General features: G+C 37.0%; 1 protein-coding gene across 21 annotated transcripts in view; it reads left to right on the plus strand.

Moving 5' to 3' along the window:
* Positions 1-24428, plus strand: part of STK33 (serine/threonine kinase 33) — a 224258-nt gene that overhangs the window by 79311 nt on the left and 120519 nt on the right. The window contains exon 1 of one of the 21 annotated variants that reach the window (XM_054524725.2): positions 5350-5663. The exons of the other annotated variants lie outside the window; for them this stretch is intronic. The gene's annotated coding sequence lies outside the window, so the exon portion shown is untranslated. Of the gene's footprint in view, positions 1-5349; positions 5664-24428 lie in introns of those variants that run through there. 21 annotated transcript variants of the gene reach the window in all.

Here is a 24428-nt window from a genome sequence, read left to right on the forward strand (position 1 = left end):
TTACAATCAGACTTATAGTTCTGTTTTTGGTTGATACAGTAATATCAGTAGCACTATAGACAAAGTCAGTATTCATGAATAGTACCTTATTTACACTGCAAATGAAACATAGAGAGAGGGAGAGCTTCTTGAGGTATGGGTCAGCATTTGAAAGCAAGGTGGTAGGAACGGGCTACACACAAGCATAAGGGATCCTATTAGGTGGAATTAGCAGTATTGTGATGATGAAAAGGAAGTAAGATGTTAGGTGGGCAGGGACAAAACCAGCAGGTTCTTGATTTCCTTGATGAGCAGAAGCAAGCTGTAGGGTGGTTAGCTCCACATGCTCTCCATGATGGCACAGGACTCCTTGCTTGCTTTAGTAAATAGTTTTGAGTAAGTGGCAAAAAAAGTGATGGTATACATTAGCAACTTATATGCATCATTATTCATAAGAATGATGCTTATAACCGAAGAATCAATTGTCATTTATAGAATGAAGGAATATATAAATAGGAATTTCATAATTTGTTTAATTTTTTCTCTATTTGGGCTACAATAGTAAGTCCTTGAGAAATCTAATGTGAAAAGCAACTCAGTGCTAAACCTAGGGGCGCTAAATATGCTAAATATAATGGGACACAATATATTATAAGGCACAATAGGAAGAAAGAAGAGCAGGGAACTAGATAATTGTGTACCTGAGGAAGGCCAAGGTCAAATTTGATCAGAGTGAAAGTAGTTTGTCACTCCCCTAGCAAAGTCATGCTGACTCTATGAGACGGGAAACAAGCTTGTGCAAGAAGAAGTCTTAGCACAGTACAGGCGAGAACCTAAGAAGGACAGTACGGTAAGGTGAAGAGCTAGGCTTTTAGTATTTTATGTATTAGACTTAAAAATAAAAAATATAAGCTTAAGAAGCTCATAAGAAATGAGCTTACAATAAAATTCTGAACATTTTTACCTCCTGCCTCCACAAACACTCTTGCCTTAGGACCATAATAACTGTTACAGGAATGCTTTTCCTTCCAGCTTCCTGCCAATTTTAAGTTGAATCCCTTTATGGACTCTTCATTTTTTACCTTGCTGGAGATCATCTCTCCCTTCTTTGAGCCAGTAGCACTTTGTATACTTCATTTATCTGTGTCACATTTTATGTTAGATTGTATTTATTAGAGACTCTGGTCGATATTTTTTTGTATATCTACCCTCTATTTCCACAAGACCAAGAACGAGATCTTATATAAATTAGGTGCCCAATAAATACAAACTATGAAAAAAAGTAATTGTATATCATTATGTAAATTTTTGTCAGTTATAGAGAAAAGCATAAGTAGCAAGGAAAACTTAGTCACTAGAAATAAAGGAGAATTAATCTATAGATTATTGACCCAACAGAAAACTACTGTAAAATTCATTAGTCTGTTTTATCTATGAGCATTATCTACTTAAAGAAGATTTACCCTTTGATCTGGAGTTTTATTTGTAATAATAGTTGGCGCAGAAGGAATCATTTGCACATTTAATCCGTTATAAGTAGCTTTCTTTGATCATTTTGTAGAATTTCCTTTTTTATATCTTAGAGTTATGACATATTAAGGGCAATACTTTAAAATATTACTGTTTTGATAGATGCAAAAATCTTCAACAAAATACTAGCTAACCGAATCAAACAGCATACCAAAAAGATAATACATCAGATCAAGTGGGTTTCATAGTAGGGATACAGGGATGGTTTAATACAAGTCAATAAATGTGATATATCACATAAACAGAATTAAAAACAAAAATCATATGGTCATCTGAATAGACACAGCAAAGGCATTTGATAAAATCCAGCATCTGTTTATGATAAAAACCCTCAACAAGATTGGCATAGAAGGGACATACCTCAAAGTAATAAAAGCCAACTATGACAAAACCACAGCCAACATCATATTGAATGGAGGAAAAGTTGAAAGCATTTCCTTCGAGAACTGGAACAAGACAAGGATGCCTACTTTCACCACTTCTGTTTAACATAGTACTGGAAATCCTAGCCACAGCAATTAGACAAGAGAAATAAATAAAGGGCACCCAGATTGGAAAAGAGAAAGTCAAACTGTCACTGTTCATCAATGATGTGATCATATACCTAGAAAACCCTACCAAAAACCTCCTAGATCTGATAAGTAAATCCAGTAAAGTCTCAGGATACAAAATCAATGTACACAAATCAGTAGGACTGCTATACACCAACAATGATGAAGCTAAGAAATCAAGAACTCAGTCCCTTTTAAAATAGCTGCAAAAAATAATAAAATAATTAGGAATATACTTAACCAAGGAGGTGAAAGATCTTTACAGGGAGAACTACAAAACACTGCTGAAAGAAATCATAGATAACAAAAACAAATGAAAACACATCCCAACTTCATGGATGGGTAGAATCAATATTGTGAAAATGACCATACTGCCAAAAGCAATCTACAGATTCAGTGCAATTCCCATTAAAATACTATTGTAATTCTTCACAGAACTAGAAAAACAATACCAAAATTCATACAGAACCAAGAAAGAGCTTCCATAGCCAAAGCAAGACTAAGCAAAAAGAACAAATCTAGAGGCATCACATTACCTGACTTCAATTTATACTACAAGGCTATAGTTACCAAAGCAGCATGGCACTGGTATAAAAATAGGCATGTAGACCAATGAAACAGAATGGAGAACCCAGAAATAAAGTCAAACACTTATAGCCAACTGACCTTCAACAAAGCATACAAAAACATAAAGTTGGGGAAAGGACACCATATTCAATGAATGGTACTGGGAAAATTGGCAAGCCACATGTAGAAGAATGAAAATGGATCCTCATCTTTCACCTTATACAAAAATCAACTCAAGATGGATCAAAGACTCAAATCTAAGACTTGAAACTATAAAAATTCTGGAAGATAACATTGGAAAAACTCTTCTAGACATTGGCTTAGGCAAATAATTCATGACTAAGAACCCAAAAGCAAATGCAACAAAAACAAAAATAAATAAATGGGACCTAACTAAATTAAAAAGCTTCCACACTACCAAAAAAATAATCAACAGAGTAAACAGACAACTCACAGAGTGGGAGAAAATATTCTCAAACTACATATCTGACAAAGGACTAATATCCAGAATCTACAAGGAACTTAAGCAAGTCAGCAAGAAAAAAACAAATAATCCCATCCAAAAGTAGGCAAAGGACATGAGTAGACAATTCTCAACAGAAGATATAGAGACAGCCAACAAACTTATGAAAAATGCTTAACATCACTAATTATCAGGGAAGTGCAAATTAAAACCACAATGAGATACCTTACTCCTGCAAGAATGCCCGTAATTAAAAAGCCAAAAAATAATAGGCGTTGGTGTGGATGTGGTGAAAAGGGAACACTTTTACACTGCTAGTGGGAATGTAAACTAGTACAACTACTATGGAAAACAGGATAGAGATTTCTTAAAGAACCAAAAGTAGAACTACCATTTGATCTGGCAATCCCACTGCTGAGTATCTACCCAAAGGAAAGGAAGTCATTACATTAAAAAGACACATGCACACACATGTTTATAGCAGCACAATTCTTAATTGCAAAAATATGGAACCAACCTAAATGCCCATCAATCAATGAGTGAATAAAGAAAATGTATATACACACCATGGAATACTATTCAGCCATAAAGTGGAATGAAATAATGGCCCCTGTAGTAACTTGGATGGATCTGGAGGCCATTATTCTAAGTGAAGTAACTCAGGAAAGGAAAACCAAGTATCATATGTTCTCACTTATAAGTGGGAGCTAAACTATGAGGATGCAAAGGCATAAGAATGATATAAAGGACTTTGGGGACTCAAGGGGAAGGATGGATGGGGGTGAGGGATAAAAGACTACATATTAGGTACAGTGTACTCTGCTAGGGTGGTGGGTGCATCACAATCTCAGAAATCACCACTAAGGAACTTATTCATGTAACCAGAAACCACCTGTACCCCTAAAACTATTGGAATAAAAAATGTACTATTTTGTAACAAATATGATGTGGTCATTAAAACATATTCATTATTAGATTCAGGATCTGCTGGAAAACGTTTAATAAATAAGTTATTTAAACTCTACCCATATTTTATTTGGGTGTATTTTCATGTTACGTTTGAAGTGCTGATTTCATTGGGAATTTTGAAAAGAACCATTTCTACACATATAAAGTTATAGAACGGGAGTCAACTATAGTCACATGGAAGGTTTTCATTAAAATGTCTCTTCCTGTAGATTTACCCCAAAAAGATAAGATTTAATCATTGAACTCTTATCCTTTATATGAGAAGTGTACTTAATATAGATCAGACTATGCCATTTAATGTCTGAACATATTGTAATGAGTGGCTTTTTTTTTTTTTTTTGAGACAGAGTTTTTTGCTCTTGTTGCCCAGGCTGGAGTGCAATGGCACGACCTTGGCTCACTGAAACCTCCGCCTCCCGGGTTTAAGTGATTCTCCTGTCCCAGCCTCCTGAGTAGCTGGGATTACAGGTGTGTGCCACCACACACAGCTAATTTTGTATTTTTAGTAGAGACGGGGTTCCTCTATGTTGGTCAGGCTGGTCTCGAACTCTCGATCTCAGGTGATCTGCCCACCTCGGCCTCCCGAAGTGCTGGGATTATAGGCGTGAGCCACTGAGCCCGGCCATGAGTGGCCTTTAGAATTGACTGAGACCTTGATGGTTATTCATTTCAAGCTCCTATTTAGGGAGAAACCCATTCTCCACATTTCCATTCTCCATTGTGTTAAAGTTAATTCCTCACATGTCCAGATTGATGTTTTTCAATACCAATTTGGTCAAACTTTGGACCATGACCATTAATGGGTAGTGAAATCAATTTAGTGGGGTGAGGGGTGTTGTGACAAGAGTTTTTAAAAAGAGGCATAGAATAGACAAGAAGAAAAGGTAGGGCCAGGCACAGTAGCTCATGCCTATAATCCAGTGCTTTGGGAGGCCAAGGTGGGAGGATTGCTAGAGCCCAGGAGTTTGAGAATAGCCTGGGCAACATAGGGAGACTCCATCACTGCAATAAATTTAAAAATTCGCCGGCTATGATGGTGGTGGGCCCCTGTAGTTCTAGCTACTGGGGAGGCTGAGATAGATGGATCACTTCAGCCTAGGAGTTCGAGGCTGCAGTGAACTATGATTGTGCAGCTACACTCCAGCCTGGGTGACAGAGTGAGACCCTATCTCAAAAAAAAAAAAAAAAAAAAAAAAAAAAAAAAGAAGGTAGATTATTTGTTTCAGTGTATACATGCATGTGTGTGTTGGATCATAATGTAAAAACCTATTTGTTGGCTGGGCGTGGTGGTTCACGCCTGTAATCCCAGCACTCTGGGAGGCCGAGGTAGACAGATCACTTGAGGTCAGGAGTTCAAGACCAGCCTGGCTAACATGCTGAAAACCCGTCTCTACTAAAAATACAAAAATTAGCTGGGCATGATGGAGGGTGCCTGTAATCCCAGCTATTTGGGAGGCTGAGATGGAAGAATTACTTGAACCTGGGAGGCAGAAGTTGCAGTGAGCTGAGATCGTGCCATTGCACTGCAACGTGGGCGACAGAGTGAGACACCATCTCAAAACAACACCAACTACAACAACAAAACAAAACAAAGTAAAAACAAGGTATTTGTTATTGTAGATCAGGTCAAAAGCTTTTGAGAAATACTCAACTAGACTGCAGGATCCTTGTGATAGCAGTCGTATTATAGGTGCTCATTAAATGCGTGTGGAATTATTATATTTGCCTCAGTTGTCAGTTTGTATTAAAAATTAGGGGCTTGTTTACTCAATCAATTTCTGATTGGACTTATGTGAAGACAGAGGTTTTTCATCAGGGGTGCCTTTAAGTGTACCCCCCCATCCCCCTTATTTAGTCTTCTTTAAGATAAATGGGTTTTAAGACAGAGACATGCTCTATCTTTCCTCCTTCCTCCTTCACCTTTACCACAGGAGTCATCAAAGACTCTTTGCTGGGTAATGATTTAGACTCATTCCCTGTCTCGTACCCCCTTACAATGTGCATTGAGTGTTTATAATTTATTAGGCAGCAGTATAAGCATTTTATATGTATTAACTCATTCACTCCTCATAATAAGCCTCTAGAAGGTGCTCTGTTATCTCCAATTTACTGATGAGTAAACTAAAACACAAATAGATTAAGTGGATTAAGATCACAGACTTAGTAAGTGGCCAGAATTTGAACCTAGGCAATCTTTGGGTATCGTAGAAAGAACACAGCACTTATCAAGAGCAGTGAGCTAGGCTAGAGGGCTGGTTGGCTCAGGGAGTTTTGCTCAACCAAGGCTCTTTTTGGGGGCAAGGCTGCTAGAAGGCGATGTGTTGTCTTTTTTTGTATTTCAGATCCCTGAAATTAGGTAAATCTGGAAAATGGACTGAATTTTCATTTTTACTTAATATTTTGATGCTGTGTGGACAAAGCCTGAGATAAGTGACCACATGTCACTTAAGATAAATCCATATTTAGTTTGAAAAGCAATGATCAGAATTGGAAATCTGAAGTAAAATCTAATATATAGGATGCCCTATGGCTAGCATGTGAATAGACACTCAGAGTAAGCAGGGAGAAAGGGATAATTTATTTATAAGCACACACATATATATGTGCATATGTATGTGTGTGTATCTATATCAAATTAAAAAGGTAAAAGTGTGTATGTGGGTAAATGATGTTGACAAATGTAAGAGGGAAAATGGCCATAAAGGGGCTTGTGGTAGGCAGAATAACGGCCCCCTAAAGATGTCCACGTCCTAATTCCTGGAACCTGTAAAAATGTTACCCTAAATGACAAAAGAGACATTGCAGAATTAATTAAGGTTAAGGATCTTCAAATGAGGAGATTTTTTTTTTTTTTTTTGCTGGATTATCCAGGTGGGCTCAATCTAATCACATGAGTCCTTAAAAATTGGAGAACCTTTTCCAGCTGTGGAGAATCAGCATGGAAACAGATTCTCTCCTAAAGCCTCCAGAAAGGAATGCAGCCCCGCTGACACCTTGATTTTAGCAGGGAGACTGTTAGATTTCTAACTTACAGAACTGTGAGATACTGAATTTGTATTGTTTAAGCCACTGAGTTTGTGCTGATTTGTTATAGCAGCAATAGAAAATGAATATAGGGCTCTTTAGTACCGCCCAAATTATCAAAAAGAGAGTTTCTCTGAAGGTAAGTTTCCTTCCACCTGCTCAAAGAAGCTGAAACTGTTTAGCCTTGAGAAGACAAAGTTAGTAAGGGTAACTTAGCTCTGATCTTCAGTATTTAAAAGGCTATCATATGGAAAAAAGATTAGATTATTATGTTGAGTTGGAAGAGTTTTAGGACAAGAGTTGAATTTACGGAGATTGTGACAATTATAGCTATCAAAATTGGACTGGGTGGCATTGCAAAATGTAAGCTCCCCTTCTCTGGAAGTGCCCAGCAATAATAATACAGTATATGGCATTTTAAAGCCATTTTGCAGTTTACCAAAAGCTTTATGTTCATAAATCATCCCATTTAATCCTCAACAGTGTGATGAGTTAGTCCTAATTTTTTCATTTTATGTGTAAGTAAATGAAGGCTAACAGAGCTTAACATAACAAGGGCTCACAGCTAGCTAGTAAGGGCAGAGTTGGGAGTTGAGTGTTGTTTTAGGAGTTGAAGTTCAGTGCCTTTCCTACTGCCTAATTCATTCATTCCTTCATTCATTTGTTCACATTTATAGAGTGCTTCTTTTAACAAACACCTGGATAGGGCAACAGGAGTAAAGTAATGAACATAGTGTGTTCCCTGTCCTTAGCGCTTACGGTCTGAGGAAAAAGAAACTGGGAATTTCATAGAGTGTGACTAATGCTGTGTAGGAGGAAGTAGTGTGTGATCCAAGAACACGTGGAAGGGCTACCAGGTCAGCCTTAGAGGTTAGGGAAGCCTTCTTGGAAGAGGTGATGTTTAAGAGTGACAAGGAGTGATCCAGAAAAAGACGAACCTGGGCAAGGGCAGGATGGTAGGAAGAACGTCCCACGCGGAGGGAATAGCACACGTGGCAGCACAGAGAGGAGAGAAACTAAATTGACATCTGTCCGAGAATGTCAGAGGGGAGAGTCCTTCCACTAGTGAACAGTTTCGATACATGCCTTCTAAGGCTCCTTCCAACTTTAACATTCAATAAATCTATGAAAAATGTCAATTTTTAAATAGGTAACAGACTGCATGGCTTCATTTGGTGAACTGTTATCATTAGCTTATATATCAGGCATATGTAGATGCAAATCAGGATGCTAAGCACTGGATAGGAGTTTCAAGGTGGAACCAATAGGCTATTCCAGAGGAAAAACAGACTACAGTTTATGGCTGTCCAGTGGTGTGTTGGTAAATATTTAGCAACCACCTTTCCAGAAAAATAAGCCCTAATTTATGGCATTTGCCAATTGCAGGGTATAAGCACACCCACCATGGCTAATTTTAAGCTGCCATCACTGCTGTGGAGTTGGGAAGAGATGTGCATGAACACACCATTGTGTGGTATTTTCAGCATACAAATGCAGTAGGCACAAAGAATCACAAGAGCGCAGCATAAACTGTGATGAAATGATTAGGAAGTGATGAATTTTGAGTATTTATTACTTTTGTTTCTGTATAATTTATTATAAGTTTATATAATTTATTTTCCTTTTTTTAAGGGACAGGGTCTTGCTCTGTCACCCAGGCTGGAATACAGTGGTGTGATCGTAGCTCACTGAAGCCTCGAACTCCTGGGCTCAAGTGATCCTCCTGAGCCTTCCAAGTAGCTAGGACTACAGGCACACACCACCATGCCTGGCTAATTATTTTTTATTTTATTTTTTTATTTTTGTAGAGATGAGGTCTCCCTGTGTTGCTAGGCTGATCTTGAACTCCTGGCCTCAAGTGATCCTCCCACCTTGGTCTCCCAAAGTGCTGGGATTATAGACGTGAGCCATGGCACCTGGCCTATAATTTAATTTTTAATAGTAATTGTATTTGACAACTATATCTCAAAATTCCTGAAAATTTAACAATTGGCTCTTGCAGGTGGTTACAGGCCAGCTTTAGCACATTACAACAGCTACCCCTGGAAATGCTGCTTAGAGCGTTGTCATTGTGAGAATTGACCTAGCTGTCAGAGGTCTCTCTGTGCTTCTTACAAAGCTTACATATTCCTACACCCAATGTAAATAATGATATATTGGTTCATAACAGCAGTAGCTGTCAGTTTCATGGGAGTGGAGTAGAAAAGCTCCTATCTACCCCTTCCTCTGAATCCTGTTTTTCAGCTTTGACAGGCTTATGTTTGGCTAAAATAGTCTGTTGCACTTATTTTGTTATTGTGTAGAGGAGATAAAACGTGGAGTGGGGAAAATTTTCCTATTTTATGTGAGTTCCTGGCAGAGCAAACAAATGACTATTTTTAGCCACTGGGAGCTTAAGGAGTACAGTTTTAAAGTCCATCGTGAAACAATTTCTATGTAATTCCGTTTAAAGCTATTGTGTTCCATTTGATGTTTGTTAATTGCTGAAGGAAAAAGAGTCCTACCTATTTAAAACACAGAAGTCAAGTTCAAGTACAGGAGAAATGTTAGAATGGGGAGGGAGTCCCTTTATTATATAGATAAGGAGATTGGTGACAAGTCAGATAAAAAGAATGAGACCTAGTGGGCTAAATCATCATAATAAAAGGCTGGAAGGTGTAGACTGGGAGAAATGAAGAAGGGCTTCCCCCAAGGAAGAAAGAGTAGTGAATTTTAAGTGGAACTGACTAAAATGCTAGTCAAAGACATAGATCCTTTGAGCTGGGAAAGCATTTAGGGTTAATAGTTTCAAGATGGAGACTTTTTAACTTTCAGTTTCAGGGGTCCATGTGCAGGTTTGTTACATAAATAAGTTGCATGTTGCAAGGGTTTGGTGTATATGTTGTTTTGTCACTCAGGTTTGAGCATAGTATCCAATTAGTAGTTTTTTGAATCCTCACACTCCTCTCACCCTCCATCCTCAAGTAGGCCCCTGTGTCTATTGTTCCCTTCTTTGTGTCCGTGTGTACTGAATGTTTAGCTCCCTCTTATAAGTGAGAACATGTGGTGTTTGGTTTTCTGTTCCTGCATTAGTTTGCTTAGGATAATGGCCTCCAATCCATCTGTGTTGCTACAAAAGACATGATCTTATTCTTTTTTATGGCTGTGTAGTATTACATGGTGTATATGTACCACATTTTATTTATCCAGTCTACCATTGATGGGCATTTAGGTTGATTCCATGTCTTTGCTATTGTAAACAGTGTTGCTGCAATGAACATATGCATGCATGTGTCTTTATAGTAGAATGATTTATATTCCTTTGGGTGTATACCTAATAATGGGATTGCTGGGTCGAATGGTAGTTCTTTGAGAAGTCGTCAAACTGCTTTCTGCAGTGGTTGAACTAATTTACATTTCCACCAGCAGTGTATAAGCTTTCCCTTTTCTCTGCAACCTCACCACTATCTGTTATTTTTTTGACTTTTCAAAAATAGCCATTCTGACTGGTGTGAAATGGTATCTCATTGTGGTTTTGATTTGCATTTCTCTAATGATTAGTGATGTTGAGCATTTTTTTCATATGCTTATTGGCTGCATGTATGTCATATTTTGAAAAGTGTTCATGTCCTTTGCCTGCTTTTTATATGGGGTTGTTTATTTTTTGCTTGTTAATTTATGTTCCTTATAGATTCTGGATATTTGACCTTTGTCAGATGCATAGTTTGCAAGTATTTTCTCCCATTCTGTGGGTTGTCTGTTTACTCTGTTGATAAATTTCTTTTTTTCCTCTGTGCTGAAGCTCTTTAGTCTAATTAGGTCCCATTTGTCAATTTTTGTTTTTGTTGCAGTTGCTTTTGGCATCTTTATCATGAAATCTTTGCCAGTTCCTATGTATAGAATGGTATTGCCTAGGTGATCTTCCAAAGCTTTTATAGTTTTGGGTTTTACATTTAAGTCTTTAATCCATCTTGAGTTGATTTTTGTATATGGTATAAGGAAGGGATCCAGTTTTAATCTTCTGCATGTGGCTAGCCAGTTATCCCAGCACCACTGATTGAATAGGGAGTCCTTTTCCCATTGCTTTTGTCAGCTTTGTCAAAGATTTGATGCTGGTAGGTGCACAGCATTATTTCTGGGCTCTCTATTATGTGTATTTGTTCCAGTACCATGCTTTTTTGGTTACTGTAGCCCCGTAGTATAGTTTGAAGTTGGGTAACAGACTTCACTTAAATTAATCTTAGCAAATTTTTAGGGATGACTTAATTTTTAAAAATTTAGATGTAATTTATAGACCATAAAATCTACCATTTTAAAACATATATTTTCGTGGTTGTACAACCATCACAGTATGTAATTTGAGAACATTTTCATCTCCCCACGAAGAAACCTCATACCTATTAGTCACTTCCCAAGCCCTGAAATACACTAATCTGCTTTCTGTCTCTTATGATTTGCCTATTCTGGACATTTCATATAAATAGACTCATAATATATGGGCTTTGTATCTAGCTTCTTTTACTTAGCAGAATATTTTCAAGGTTCATCCATGTTGAATATATATCAGTGGCCAAATAATACTCTATTGTATGTATATACCAGGTTTTCTTTATTCATCAGCTGATGGGCATTTTTGCAACTTATTCATCAGCTGATGGGTTGTTTGCAACTTTTTGGCTATTATGAATAATGCTGCTGTGAACATTTGTGTACATTTTTGTGTGAACATGTTTTCAATTATCTTGGATCTAAGAGTAGAATTGCTGGATCATATGGTAGATCTGTGTTTTACTTTTTGAGGAAATCCCAAACTGTTTTCTGGCTGTACCATTTTACATTCCCACCAGCAGTATATGGAGGTTCTAGTTTCTCCACATCTCTTTATACCCTCTCCAGAACTTGTTATTTTATTTTATTTGTTTTTTTACTATAGCTATCCTAGTGAATGTGAAGTGACATCTCATGCTTTTGATTTGCATTTTCTTGATGACTACTGATGCTGAAGATCTTTTCATGTGCTTATTGGCCATTTGTATATTTTCTTTGGGAAAATTTATTCAAATTCTTTGCCCATTTTAAAATTGGGTTGTCTCTTTTTTCTTGAGTTGTAAGAATTCTTTACATGTTCTTGATAGTAGACCCTCATTAGCTATATGATTTGCAAATATTTTCTCCAAGTCTGTGGGTTATTTTTTTTTCACTTTCTGGATAGTGTCTTTTAAAGCACAAATGTTTCTTATTTTAAAGTCCACGTATCTATTTTTCCTTTGGTTGCTAATGCTTTAGGTGTCATATCTAAGAAACTGTTGCCTAATCTAACATCGCAAAGATTTACCTCTATGCTTTCTTCTAGAAGTTTTATAGTTTTAGCCCTTACAATTAGGTCTTTGATCTATTTTGAGTTAAGTTTTGTATATGGTGTGAGATATGGGTCTACATTTATTCTTTTGTGTGTAGATATCCAGTTGTCCTAGCACCATTTGCTGAAAAGACTGTTCTTTCCTCACTGAATTGTCTTGGTACCTACCCTTGTCAAAAATCAATTAGTCACTTGATTTTTACATGTATATAGTCTTATTTCGGGACTCTCAATTCTGTCCTATTGATCTATATGTCTATTGTAGGCCAGTACCACAGTGTTTGGATTACTATAGTTTTGAAGTAAGCTTTAAAATCATTAAGTATGAGTCCTGTAATTTTGTTCTTTTTCAAGATTGTTTTTGCTATCATAAATCCTTGCATTTTCATATGAACTTTACAATTATCTTGTCAATTTCTACAAATAGGTAGATGGAATTTCAATAGGGATTGCACTGAATTGGTAGATCAGTTTGGGGAGTATTGAGTCTTCCAAAACATGAAGACAAAATGTATTTCCATTTGTTTCGTTAATTCCTTTCAATGAAGTTTTATAGTTTCATGTGTACAAGTCTTGCACTTATTCTGTTAACTTATTCTTTTTATACTATTGGATTGAATTGTTTACTTCATTTCATTTTCAGATTGTTCATTGTGAATGTGTAAAAGTACAACTGATTTTTCATATATTGATCTTCTATAACCTTGCTAAACTCACTTATTAGCTGGTGTGTGTGTGTGTGTGTGTGTGTGTTAGGGGGTGTTTGTGTGTATGTATGTATTCCTTAGGATTTTTTACATAGAGGATCATGTCACTTTGCAAATAGAGATAATTTTTTTCTTCTTCCATTATCATCTGGATGCAGTTTATTTTACTTTCTTGTTTAATTGTGCTGTAGTGTAGGACCTCCAGTACAATCTTAAATAGAAATGGTGAAAGTAGATATTCTTGTCTTATTCCTGATTTTAGAGGAAAGCTTTCAATCTTTCACCATTAAGTATGATGTTACTTATGTTTTTTTAAAATTATATTTTAAGTTCTGGGGTACATGTGCAGAACATGTAGGTTTGTTACATAGGTATACATGTGCCATGGTGGTTTGCTGCACCCATCAACCCATCATCTACATTAGGTATTTCTCCTAATACTATCCCTCCCCTAGCCCCCCACCCCATGACAGGCCCTGGTGTGTGATGTTCCCCTCCCTGTGTCCATGTGTTCTCATTGTTCAACTCCCACTTATGAGTGAGAACATGTGGTGTTTGGTTTTCTGTTCCTGTGTTAGTTTGGTGAGAATGATGGTTTCCAGCTTCATCCATGTCCCTGCAAAGGACATGAACTCATCCTTTTTTATGGCTGCATAGTATTCCATGGTGTATATGTGCCACGTTTTCTTTATCCAGTTTGTCATTGATGGATATTTGGCTTGGTTCCAAGTCTTTGCTATTGTGAATAGTGCCACAATAAACATACGTGTGCATGTGTCTTTATAGTAGCATGATTTATAATCTTTGGGTATATACCCAGTAATGGGATTGCTGGGTCAAGTGGTATTTCTAGTTCTAGATCCTTGAGGAATTGCCACACTGTCTTCTACAATGGTTGAACTAATTTACAGTCCCACCAACAGTGTAAAAGCGCTCCTATTTCTCCACGTCCTCTCCAGTATCTGTTGTTTCCTGACTTTTTGATGATCGCCATTCTAACTGGCATGAGATGGTATCTCATTGTGGTTTTGATTTGCATTTCTCTAATGACCAGTGATGATGAGATTTTTTCATATGTTTGTTGGCTGCATAAATGTCTTCTTTGAGAAGTGTCTGTTCATATCCTTTGCCCACTTTTTGATGGGCTTGTTTTTTCTTCTAAATTTAAGTTCTTTGTAGATTCTGGATATTAGCCCTTTGTCAGATAGGTAGATTGCAACAATTTTCTCCCATTCTGTAGGTTGCCTGTTCACTCTGATGATAGTTTCTTTTGCTGTGTAGAAGCTGTTTAGTTTAATTAGATCCCATTTGTCAATTTTGGCTTTTGTTGCCATTGCTTTTGGTGTTTTAGTCATGAATTATTTGCCCATGCCTATGTCCTGAGTGGTATTGGCTAGGTTTTCTTCTAGGAGTTTTATGGTTTTAGGTCTTACATTTAAGTCTTTAGTTCATCTTGAGTTAATTTTTGTATAAGGTATAAGGAAGGGGTCCAGTTTCAGTTTTCTGCACATGGCTAGCCAGTTTGCCCAACACCATTTATTAAATAGGGAATCCTTTCCCCATTGCTGTTTGTGTCAGGTTTGTCAAAGATCAGATGATTGTAGATGTGTGGTGTTATTTCTGAGGCCTCTGTTCTGTTCCATTGGTCTATATATCTGTTTTGGTACCAGTACCATGCTGTTTTGGTTACTGTAGCCTTGTATATAGTTTGAAGTCAGGTAGTGTGATGGCTCCAGCTTTGTTCTTTTTGCTTAGGATTGTCTTGGGAATATGGGCTCTTTTTTGGTTCCATATGAAATTTAGTTTTTTTCCAATTCCGTGAAGAAAATCAATGGTAGCTTGATGGGGATAGCAGTGAATCTATAAATTACTTTGGGCAGTATGGCTTTTTCATGATATTGATTCTTCCTATCCATGAGCATGGAATGTTTTTTCGTTTATTTGTGTCCTCTCTTATTTCCTTGAGCAGGGTTTGTAGTTGTTCTTGATGAGGTCCTTCACATCCCTTGTAAGTTGTATTCTTAGGTATTTTATTCTCTTTGTAGCAATTGTGAATGGGAGTTCACTCATGATTTGGCTCTCTGTTTGTCTGTTATTGGTGTATAGGAATGCTTGAGTTTTTAATAGATGACTTTTATCAGTTTGAGGAAGTTCCCCACTACTACTTGTTTGCTGAGTGCTTTTTTCTTTTAAAATTACAATAGGTTATTGGTTTTTGTCAAATGTTTTTTCTGCATATATCAAAATGATCATATGTTTATTTTACCATTTATTGTATTAATAATGTGTTGATTATTGCATTGATATAGTATACTACATTGATTTTTATTTGTTGAACCTACCTTGTATTTCTGAGATCAGTTCCACTTGGTCTTAGTGTGTATCCTTTTTATATGCTGCTGAATTCAGTTGGCTAGTATCTTGTTGAGACTTTTGCATTTATACTCATAAGGGAAATTGGTCTATAAAAGTTGTGTGTGTGTGTGTGTGATGTCTTTGACTGGTTTTGGTATCACTGTAGTACTGGCCTCAGTCTAATCACTTTATTTTTGAAAGTTAGTTTTGCTGGATTTAGAATTCTTGGTTGATAGGTTATTTGTTTTTTCCTTTCAGAACTTTGAATATATTGGCCACGTGTGGTGGCTCATGCCTGTAATCCCAGTAATTTGGGAGGCAAAGGCAGGCACATCACTTGAGCCCAGGAGTTCGAGACCAGCCTGGGCAATATGGTGAAACCCCATCTCTACAAAAATTAGCTGGGCATGGTGGCATGTGCCTGTAGTCCCAGCTACTCAGGAGGCTGAGGTGGGAGGATCACTTGAGCCCAGAGGGGTCAAGGCTGTAGTGAGCTGTGATCATGTTGCTACACTCCAGCCTGGGTGACATAGTGGGACCCTGTCTCAAGAAAAAGAAAAAGAAAGAACTTTGAACATGTCATCGAATTTCTTTCCGGCCTCCGTGGTTTCTGTTGACAATTTAGTTGTTAATCTTTTGGAGGATATTGAGGATCCCTTGTATGTGATAAGTTGCTTCTCTCTCACTGCTTTCAAGGTTCTCTTTGATTTTGGTTACAGTTTGAATAATATGTGTCTAGGTATGATCTTTTTGAGTTTATCCCACTCAGAGTTTTTTTGAGCTTCTTGGATGTGCAGACTAATGTTTTTCACTAAATGTAGAAATTTTTGGCCATTATTTCTTCAAATATTATTTCTTCCCCTTTATGTTTCTTCTCTCCCTTGGGTTATGCATATGTTGATACATTGATGGTATCCCACAGGTGTCTCTGAATCTGTTATTTTTTATTTTTTGTTTGTAATACATGGAATTAATTTATTATAATGAGTATCAATAATATACAAAAATAAGAAATATTGATAATTTTGTATGCTATGCAAAACTATTCATACATGATGATAAATCAGTGCTTCCTCTAAAAACTGATACGGTAAAAATAATTACTTGTTTTCTTAATTTGGGGGATGCTACCTAACGTAAAAAAAAATGAAATATCAGCCAGGTGCAGTGGCTCACGCCTGTAATCCCAGCACTTTGGGAGGCCGAGGCAGGTGGATCACGAGGTCAGGAGATCGAGATCATCCTGGCTAACACGGTGAAATCCTGTCTCTACTAAAAATATAAAAAATTAGCCAGGTGTGGTGGCGGGCGCCTGTAGTCCCAGCTACTCGGGAGGCTGAGGCAGGAGAATGGCGTGAACCTGGGAGGCAGAGCTTGCAGTGAGCCAAGATCGCACCAATGCACTCCAGCCTGGGTGACAGAGCGAGACTCCATCTCAAAAAAAAAAAAAAAAAAAAAAAGGAAATATCACACAGGCTTATTTTAAAAAAATAATTTTTACATGATTGTCCAATTCTAGAGGCAAGATCAAACTTAATTAACATCAGTAGAGATTCCTTAAACACATTAAATTTTGTAAAGCACCTTCTGGGTGACATTATCTGCTATTATACAAAACAGACGGAGAATAAATTCAAGTCTAATCGTAGAAGCACCAGCAATTAAAATTGTTTTCAAATAATTTACAAATACATGTACTGCATAAATTCATTTTTTGCACACAATACACAGCATTAGAATTATAAGAAAGACAGTGTATGGCAAAGTTAAATTAGAGGATAATTGCAGTTGTTCGTGAGTGTTCCTTCCCTCTGTAATTTGCATATGATCATATACATGGGATTTATTTCAGCAATCTCCTAAAAAATCAAGTTTACTTCTTTTTTTTTGTCCTTTTTCTTTTCTTTCTTTTCTTTTTTTTTCAAAAAAATTTTTTTATTATACTTTAAGTTCTAGGGTACATGTGCACAACATGTAGGTTTGTTACATAGGTACGCGTGAGCCATGTTGGTTTGCTGCACCCATTAACTCGTCATTTACATTAGGTATTTCTCCTAATGCTATCCCTCCCCTAGCCCCCAACTCCATGACAGGCCCCAGTGCGTGATATTCCCTGCCCTGTGTCCAAGTGTTCTCATTGTTCAATTCCCATCTATGAGTGAGGACATGTGGTGTTTGGTTTTCTGTCCTTGTGATAGTTTGCTGAGAATGATGGTTTTCAGCTTCATCCATGTCCCTGCAAAGGACATCAACTTATCCTTTTTTATGGTTGCACAGTATTCTATGGTGTTTATGTGCCACATTTTCTTAATCCAGTCTATCATCGATGGACATTTGGGTTGGTTCCAAGTCTTTGCTATTGTGAATAGTGCTGCAATAAACATACGTGTGCATGTGTCTTTATAGTAGCATGATTTATAATCCTTTGGGTATATACCCAGTAATGGGATCGCTGGGTCAAATGGTATTTCTAGTTCTAGATCCTTGAGGAATCACCACACTGTCTTCCACAATGGTTGAACTAGTTTACAGTCCCACCAACAGTGTAACAGCGTTCCTGTTTCTCCACATCCTCTCCAGTATCTGTTGTTTCTTGACTTTTTAATGATCGCCATTCTAACTGGCATGAGATGGTATCTCATTGTGGTTTTGATTTGCATTTCTCTAATGACTAGTGATGATGAGATTTTTTTTCATATGTTTGTTGGCTGCAAAAATGTCTTCTTTTGAGAAGTGTCTGTTCATATTGTTTGCCCACTTTTTGATGGGGTTGTTTGTTTTTTTTCTTGTAAATTTGTTTAAGTTCTTTGTAGATTCTGGATATTAGCCCTTTGTCAGATGGGTAGATTGCAACAATTTTCTCCCATTCTGTAGGTTGCCTGTTCACTCTGAGGGTAGTTTCTTTTGCTGTGCAGAAGCTGTTTAGTTTAATTAGATCCCATTTGTCAATTTGGCTTTTGTTGCCATTGCTTTTGGTGTTTTAGTCATGAATTCTTTGCCCATGCCTATATCCTCAATGGTATTGGCTAGGTTTTCTTCTAGGGTTTTTATGGTTTTAGGTCTAACATTTAAGCCTTTAATCCATCTTGAGTTAATTTTTGTATGAAGTGTAAGGAAGGGATCCAGTTTCAGCTTTCTACATATGGCTAACCAGTTTTCCCAGCACCATTTATTAAATAGGGAATCCTTTCCCCATTTCTTGTTTTTGTCAGGTTTGTCAAAGATCAGATGGTTGTAGATGTGTGGTGTTATTTCTGAGGCCTCTGTTCTGTTCCATTGGTCTATATCTCTGTTTTGGTACCAGTACCATGCTGTTTTGGTTACTGTAGCCTTGTATATAGTTTGAAGTCAGGTAGTGTGATGGCTCCAGCTTTGTTCTTTTTGCTTACGATTGTCTTGGCAATGTGGGCTCTTTTTTGGTTCCATATGAACTTTAAAGTAGTTTTTTCCAATTCTGTGAAGAAAGTCATTGGTAGCTTCATGGGGATGACATTGAATCTATAAAATTACCTTGCGCAGTATGGCCATTTTCACAATATTGATTCTTCCTATCCATGAGCATGAAATGTTCTTCCATTTGTTTGTGTCCTCCTTTATTTCGTTGAGCAGTGGTTTGTAGTTCTCCTTGAAGAGGTCCTTCACATCCCTTGTAAGTTGGATTCCTTGGTATTTTATTCTCTTTGTAGCAATTGTGAATGGGAGTTCACTCATGATTTGGCTGTTTGTCTGTTATTGGTGTATAGGAATGCTTGTGATTTTTGCATATTGATTTTGTATCCTGAGACTTTGCTGAAGTTGCTTATCAGCTTAAGGAGATTTTGGGCCGAGACAATGCGGTTTTCTAAATATACAATCATGTCATCTGCAAACAGGGACAATTTGATTTCCTCTTTTCCTAATTGAATACCCTTCATTTCTTTCTCTTGCCTTCTTGCTCTGGCCAGAGCTTCCAATACTATGTTGAACAGGAGTGGTGAGAGAGGGCATCCCTGTTTTGTGCAGGTTTTCAAAGGGAATGCTTCTAGTTTTTGCCCATTCAGTATGATATTGGCTGTGGGTTTGTCATAAATAGCTCTTATTATTTTGAGATACGTTCCATCAGTAGGTAGTTTATTGAGAGTCTTTAGCATGAAGGGCTGTTGAATTTTGTTAAAGGCCTTTTCTGCATCTATTATGATAGTCATGTGGTTTTTGTCGTTGGTTCTGTTTATGTGATGGATTACATTTAGTGATTTGGATATGTTGAACCAGCCTTGCATCCCAGGGATGAAGCCGACTTGATCGTGGTGGATAAACTTTTTGATGTGCTGCTGGATTCGGTTTGCCAGTATTTTATTGAGGTTTTTTGCATCGATGTTCATCAGGGATATTGGTCTAAAATTCTCTTTTTTTGTTGTGTCTCTGCCAGGCTTTGGTATCAGGATGATGCTGGCCTCATAAAATGAGTTAGGGAGGATTTTCTCTTTTTCTATTGATTGAAATAGTTTCAGAAGGAATGGTACAAGCTCCTGTTTATACCTCTGGTAGAATTCCACTGTGAATCTGTCTGATTCTGGACACTTTTTGGTTGGTAAGCTGTTTATTATTGCCTCAATTTCAGAGCCTGTTATTGGTCTATTCAGAGATTCAACTTCTTCCTAGTTTAGTCTTGGGAAGGTGTATGTGTCCAGGAATTTATCAATTTCTTCCACATTTTCTATTTTATTTGCATAGAGGTGTTTATAGTATTCTCTGATGGTAGTTTGTATTTCTGTGTGATCGGTGGTGATATCCCCTTTATCATTTTTATTGTGTCTGTTTGATTCCTCTCTCTTTTCTTCTTTATTAATCTTGCTAGCAGTCTATCAATTGTGTTGATGTTTTCAAAAAACCAGCTTCCTAGATTCATTGATTTTTTGAAGGGTTTTTTGTGTCTCTGTCTCCTTCAGTTCTGCTCTGATCTTAGTTATTTCTTGCCTTCTGCTAGTTTTTGAATTTGTTTGCTCTTGCTTCTCTAGTTCCTTTAATTGTGATGTTAGGGTGTCAATTTTAGATCTTTCCTGCTTTCTCTTGTGGGCATTTAGTGCTATAAGTTTCCCTCTACACACTGCTTTAAATGTGTCCCAGAGATTCTGGTACATTGTGTCTTCGTTCTCATTGGTTTCAAAGAACATCTTTATTTCTGCCTTCATTTCGTTATTTACCCAGTAGTCATTCAGAAGTAAGTTGTTCAGTTTCCATGTACTTTTCAGGATTTGAGTGAGTTTCTTAATCTTGAGTTCTAATTTGATTGCACTGCGGTCTGAGAGACAGTTTGTTGTGATTTCTGTTCTTTTACATTTGCTGAGGAGTGCTTTGCTTCCAACTATGTGGTCAGTTTTGGAATAAGTGCGATGTGGTGCTGAGAACTCAGAATGTATATTCTGTTGATTTGGGGTGGATAGTTCTGTAGATGTCTATTAGGTCCACTTGGTGCAGAGCTGAGTTCAAGTCCTGGATATCCTTGTTAACTTTCTGTCTCGTTGATCTGTCTAATATTGACAGTGGGGTGTTATAGTCTCCTGTTATTATTGGGTGTAGTGAAGGATACATACAAGGAGGTGACCAAGTACAATTCAGAGTATGATATAGTACGTGTACATAGGAGAGGCAGAGACTCAACCAAGACTCAAGATTTTAAGAGAATTTCAGGGGAGATGATGTCTAAGCTGAGATTTGCAGGAAGAGTAGGAATTATGCAGATGAAGAGAGGAATGGGAAAGAGTGTTCCAGGCTGAGAGTACACATAAGAAGGCCTAGAGAAAGCACTGAATTCCAGGAAATGAAAGAAGTTCTGTATGTTGGCAAATTTTGTTAAGGAAGTAGTATGAGTTAAGCCTGAAGGAGTAAGCTGAGACCGTATCACACAGGCTCCTGTATGTCATGTTAAGGGATCACTTTAATCTCAGTGCTTTTGGGAGCCACTGAAGTGGTTTTTGTTGGGAAGAAATATGATCAGATTTGCATATTAGAGTATTCTGGCTAGAGTATAGAGAAAGCTTTGAGAGTATGGAGATCAGACGGCTTAGTTGGAGTCAGGTTGACCAGTTAGGAAACTCTTGCAGTAATCCAGGCAAGAGATGATAGTGGTGTGGACTAGGATTGTGATATTTGGAATAGAGAAAACTGATGGATTTGAGAAGTGTTTTGGAAATAGAATGGACTTGTCAATGTTGAATGTGGAGACTGAGCGAGAGGGAGAAGCTAAACAAAATTGTTTGCATTATTTAGTTAATAAAGCTATCTATTTCAATAGCTATTTAGAACATAAAGCTATTATATGTTTTCAAGTATGTACATATATTACTGACAAGAAAGTAGTGTTTTGTAGTTTTCTTTGAAAAATTATGCCTGATATAAGTCTAATGACTTAAGCTCCACTAAGTAGAGTTTACTATTCATTTGGCAAAAGCTATACAGCCAATGACTGAGTCAACTTATTTATTTCTGTGAGCCTAGCCTTGTATTTCCTATTGAGATTCAGTGATTAAACTGGTCAACTTTATAGTCAACTTTTTCTTTTCTGTTATAAGCATAAAGCTACATGAAATTGTTGCTGTTAGTTTTCCCAGGCTACACAAAGATGTTTCTACTCTGGACTTTTCACAATAAAGCAACCAATAGAACATTTTTGCAATTTTCTGTTTGTGGTATAGTGGAATGTCTGACTAAAGTCCTGCTGATTTTAGGTTCAGTTTGACTTGGTCACTTTTTAATAAGACAAATTTATGTCTACATGACTTTTGTTATCTGGTTAAAAAGTGTGCTTTGAAACAACGTTCTTTGAATTTGAAGGCCTGTGTGAAAGTATATAATTTTATCACTAATACATGAAAAGAGAATCACTTACAATTTTTGCAGAAGAGGTCTGGAAACTCATATTTTTAGACTTTATATTCTTCTGCATGGACTTTTTGGAAATAATAAACTTATAACCTCTACTTCCCAAATTATTCTGGTATTTGTTAAATGGATATGTGGTTGGATACAGTATTGTTCAACAAAAGTAGCTTTCAGTTTAATTTTAATCAGAATCATCAATGTATTTTTATTTTATGAAATAAAGGAGAACAATATTATTTTTTCAAATGTTACAGAAGACGTTTTTAATTTTCATCTTTAAAGGGACATGATGATTTCCTTTTAGAAGAGAAAAATCCCTTGGCTCCAAAAGAGAAATCCTCTCTCTTCTCAGTTGCCTTTAAAAATCTTGAACCTGTCAGTGAAATTGTATAATCTACTAATAACATGCCTAAGGCTTATTGCCTTTTCTTGGGCAACAGAATCACCAATTGATGTGCTGTATTGATTTTAATCACACTGTTTTTATAGTTTCATTGCAAGGTTTCAAAAACTCACCAAATAAATCTGTGGATACAGATGCCTCCTTTCTCTGAAAATGTAATCATATATATACTATCCTTCTCAATCAGTTGTTAAGGTATAATATAGACAAGTAATTTTTATTTGATAGACTTTGGTCTTGGCTAAATTAAAATGTTCTCTTTGCTATTCAGCATTTACATATTTAAATTATATAATTCTTATAAATGTGGTATCTGGGTGCCTTGTAGCATTCAGAATTTAGCATGACAAGTTGCTCGTAGGCTATTCCATCAAGCCATTCCCTCTACAACTCAGCTGCAAACATCTAGAGCAAGCTCCCATAGGGTTGTATTTTAAGCTAGCTATGAGCTAATTATATGGCAATTTGTATCTTAGAATCCATGTAGAACAATATTTGGAGCATTAGGTTGAGAGATTATGACTGCTAAAATAATTTTCTGATACTGTCATGCATCGGGTTTTGACAGTTGCACAATAGTAATAAAGCCTCCATTTATTAGGAGCTTAAAACATATCAGGACTTTACATACATGATACCTTATCCCTAAAACAAATCTGCCATTCAGATATATACACATCATCTATATACGTTGCATATCAACGGTATTAAAGTGTGTGCTGGATATATACATAAACTATTAGATGGCTGGATTCTCATTTGGCCTGTTCTCTTGGACCTCTGATGCTCTTTGCTGGACTCCTAACTGCCCTCTAGATGCTCTTACTGGTCAGACTTACAGAAAACTTGCCATTAAGTGCCTTTTCTTATTGGGTAGTTCTGGTGCCAGATGCACTCTTCTCTTCTTTCCTGTTTTGCTGAATTTAACAGCCATGGCACATTTATTCCTCAGCTATGACATTCTAAATGCTTTTGTTCTGGCTATGAGTCTAGGATTTGTGTGCTGTGGATAAGTGGCTCATCACTGGGATTGAAGGAAACAGGCTCTTCCAGAAAACAGGCATTCTTACTTGAAATTATGTGGCTGGGGAGCCTGGAAAGTTATCTTATGTCTCACATGAATCTTTTTGGTCTTAGCTATGATTTACACGTTTTATTATGAAAGAAAAACAAACCAGTTATTGTTAGTTACTCTGTCTGCAAAAATATTGATCTTTTGTTGAATATGAAGATATTAATAATGAGGTTTATTATGACCAATGCCTATAGATGTTGGGGAGTAGGTAAGGCCAGCAGAAGCCCTTTGGGTTTGACAATATGGTCCATCACCAAAATAAATACTTAACGTGTTTATATTCTTCTAGACTCCTGAAAACCAAAAATGTTGTCTAGAACATAAGATGTGGGTGCAGTTATAGCATCTTGTCTGATAGGAAGCCTTTCAGAATCAGGTGGAAATTTAGCCTGACTGGAGTCAGGCTAGGTGTAGGGGTTTCGACGTTTTGCTCTGAAAGGAAAGCTACAAGATGGAGTGAGGGCTGCATTATGGTGGAGGTGCAGTTTTTGGCTTTGGAGACTTCACAGATACATTCAGACTTCTTTTACATGTCAGGCCATTGTCTGCCTTACACTGGGTACTTGCCTTGTATATTATATTTGTAAGCTCCAAAACACTGTTTCC

This window comes from Pongo abelii, chromosome 9 (assembly GCF_028885655.2).
Source record: "Pongo abelii isolate AG06213 chromosome 9, NHGRI_mPonAbe1-v2.0_pri, whole genome shotgun sequence".
Taxonomy (NCBI): domain Eukaryota; kingdom Metazoa; phylum Chordata; class Mammalia; order Primates; family Hominidae; genus Pongo; species Pongo abelii.